The sequence below is a fragment of the Manacus vitellinus genome, unplaced genomic scaffold (genome assembly GCF_001715985.3).
Source record: "Manacus vitellinus isolate BGI_N305 unplaced genomic scaffold, ASM171598v3 scaffold_102_pilon, whole genome shotgun sequence".
NCBI lineage: Eukaryota > Metazoa > Chordata > Aves > Passeriformes > Pipridae > Manacus > Manacus vitellinus.
In genome coordinates this window covers 296162-299391 of record NW_021938808.1, presented here as the reverse complement: position 1 = coordinate 299391, position 3230 = coordinate 296162, and the positions used below count along the sequence as shown (strand labels likewise).

General features: G+C 46.8%; 1 protein-coding gene and 1 long non-coding RNA gene across 2 annotated transcripts in view; one reads left to right on the top strand and one right to left on the bottom strand.

Annotated features, from left to right (window-relative positions):
• The window catches only part of LOC115307827, a 24673-nt gene that overhangs the window by 9191 nt on the left and 12252 nt on the right, over positions 1–3230 (bottom strand). The gene's annotated exons all lie outside the window — the stretch shown is intronic.
• Positions 2157–3230, top strand: part of HOXB4 (homeobox B4) — a 15129-nt gene continuing 14055 nt past the window's right edge. The window contains exon 1 of the mRNA XM_029963448.1: positions 2157–2234. The gene's annotated coding sequence lies outside the window, so the exon portion shown is untranslated. The remainder of the gene's footprint in view (positions 2235–3230) is intronic.

Sequence of the window (3230 nt, the reverse complement as noted above, 5' to 3'; positions counted from 1 at the left end):
CCATAAATTCTCGAGGAGGAATTCTCGAGGAGAAAGAAGAGGAGGCGAGAAAAGAAATCACGAAAATAAATAAATAAAGCGCCGCAGATCTTAGTTCCCGAGTACTGTACAGTGAGGCACCTTCTTTTCGGCATGTTGTTGATATTCTAAAACGACTCGTATGGTACCGTTGTCCCAGGACTGAGTTCATGTCTTGTTCCGTTTTTGGGGGTTTTGGTTTTTTAAAAAAAAATCTTTTTTTTTTTTTTCCTTAATTAAATTTTATTTCCAGATGCTCCTCATGCTCTTGTTGTTCTTATAAATGTTATGTGTCCGTGCTCTCTTGATGCTTTCTGGAAAGCCAGCATGTGTTCTGTGAGCCCTTTAAATGTTATAACTTATTTATAAATTGAGAACAGATACGGTTGTTTGTTTATTTGTTGGGATTTTTTTTCCCCCCTCTTTTCTGAGTTTACTGCTTTTGGGTGAGTTCTTCTCTGCCTAAGCTAAAATCGGGGGTTCCTGCACTACAGTCGCAGAAAAAAAAAAAAGCCTAAAAAAACCAAACAAAAATGTAAAAAATGGGGGGAAAAAAAAAAAAAAAAAAAAAAAAAAGAAGCAACTCTTGTATCTTTCTGTCTTAAAATTGTCCAGTCTGTGTTTTAGTCCAAACTTCAGGCCAGGATTTCTAATCCCAGGCTAATTCCGAGACGTACTCTTAGACGTGGCTAAACTTCACTATTAAAAGGAGAAAAACAAAAAATGTATAAAATCGGACCAACAATGGAGTGCTCTGATGTTTGTAAATACTAGAAATATTTCTGATGTGACTAATAGCCGGGTTGTAGTGGGCAGAGTGAATGCAATGTTATGTGTAAAAATGGCATCTGTCATGTCTAGCTGCCTGTTAGTACTTTGCCAATAAGCTTTTTGTATTTGTTTGTAGCTTTACTCGAAGTCAAATAAACGTTTCTCCTACTCACAAAGGCTCCCGCTCGCACTTTATCCCCCAAGCCCGGGGATTAAAGCCGGGGAGACGCCTGGCACGGGGCGGGGAGCGCTCGGCGGAGCTGCAGCCTCTCCTGGGCACCCCTGGCAGCTCCGAACCCCCCGAATATCCGCAGCCAAACCACCTTTCTGGCACCGCGCGAGGGGATAAAACACGAGGCTTCGCGCTGCCCCAAAACAACACAAGCGTCCCCCTCACCCCCTCCCCGACACCCCGCACCGCCAGAACCGCTCTCGAGTCCTTCGAGTCGCGCTCAAACCCTTCCCCGGCCGATTTCCGCGCGTCCCGAGGAACTGTCGGACAGAAAACAGGCACCACAGCCACAGCCACGGCCACGCCAAACTGCGCTCGAGAGAACCGCGGAGGGGAGAGCGGGGTTCGAGACACGGAACGCGCCCGGCAATCGCACATCTCGGGGCTGAGCTCAGCTCTCCGCTGCTCCTCGTCCTCGCTTTATTGGGCTTTTACCTCTCTAGGCTCTGGCTTAACGCGCAAAGAAGAGCTCGCAGCTCTGTAACTCCTGGCGCTACAACGAGGCACTTCGGCTGCAGACAATTTAACATCAGCAGAGACGGCAAATGTTGCCGTTTCGCTACCCAGGGAATCCAACAAGGCGCGAGATACTTCGCTTTAAAGTCGCTCGATTTGGCAAAACGCCACTGACATCTCTACCACACGGCTCAGGCTCTCTCTGTTCGTAGCAAGTAAAGTTGGAGCTTAAAACTTACCAAACTTAATCTCCCACTGTTTAGGTACTTCTTAAGTGATTTTGAGAGGGATGTGAAGTGGACTGTCAGATCCCAAACCATTTGCTCGCCTTCCTTTGGTATTTTTTTTTTTCCTTTCTTTCCTCTCTCTCTCCTTTTTTTTTTTTTTTTTTTTTTTTTTTTTTACCAATAGCAAACTATACCAAAAGTGGGTATGACATTTAGATGTCAAATGGATAGGGTTTTATCTAGAAGTTAGATCGTAAAAATCGCCCAGACCTCAGACAGATACCCCTCACTGGCTCTCAAAAGTCACGTGAGGTCCATAAAGTTAGTTTTATGGTTTTGGGGAGTTGACAATGTACAATATATTTCACATTCTCTAGAATGTTAAGTGACACTTTAACTGCTTGGTTTGGCTTGTAAGGGGCAGCAATGGGTGAGCACTTTTCCAGATGAGATAAACGTTGCAATTGCAGGGAACATGTTTTGCGGGTCCAGTTTTCAGTCCAGGGAGCCAATAGACTGGAGTCCTGAAAGTAAGTCCTTCTGAAATATTATCTGCTTAAACTGTTTTAAAAGGGTTTGGATATGGCTGGAGGCTGAGCGGGGAGGAAAGAGGGGCTGGCTCTCTGTCGGAGCTTTATTTCTCGCTTTTCACAAGGTCCGAATTCTCGTCCTCCCGCGAGCCGCAATCGCGTTGTTCCCATCCCGGCTCCCAGGCCCGCCAGCAAAACTTTGGGCGAGCGGGAGAAATAGAGAGAGAGAGAAAAATAAATCTGTAAAGATTCATTATCGTCGCCAAAGCAAACTCCATCCTGCCTTCGCCGGGGGCCGCGGGCGCTTCAGCCAAAGTTTGGGGGGAAAAGGTTCTTCTGGTTCGTTTGCTGGAGGTGCTTCGGGGTGGTTTGTGCTGCTCTCGGGCGGCCCCAAACCCGGCCCACGCCTCTGCATCTCGGCCAGCTCTGCTCTGTCCGTGCTCCTCAGGTTGTTCCCACCTTCGCATTTTACTCCTTTTCCACCTGCTTTTGCCAAAGAAATGTGTGCAGTTGGTTTTTTTTTTCCCCCCTTTCGGCCTGTGCAGAGACCGGGGTTGGTTGGTTGGTTGGTTTGTTTGAGGGATTGGTTTTGGGTTTGTTGTTGGTTGTGTTTTGGGTTTTTTTCCACCCAGGGCTTTTTTAAATTTTTATTTTATTTTATTTTTTTTCCTCTTGGGTTTCGGTTTGTTTGTTTGTTGTTTTTTTTTTCCCCTAATAATACGAACGAGTGTCCTCGTGTTTGTGTAGTTCGTTCCTACCCTACGGAGACACTGGATGACCACTGCTGTGTCTCCAGCCTCTCTCCAAGTGCTACAGAAAAATAATCAGAGAAGCTGCACTTTGCCCACGGACCCTCCAAACCTTGTTGAACCCACCGGTACCTCCCAGATTCCCTTCTCTCCCCTCTGAGGGTGACAACTTTCTGGGAAAGGCAGGCAGCAGCAGCGCTTTTCTCTGGGAAAATAAACAAGTGAGCGGGGAAGGGCCGGAGAGCAG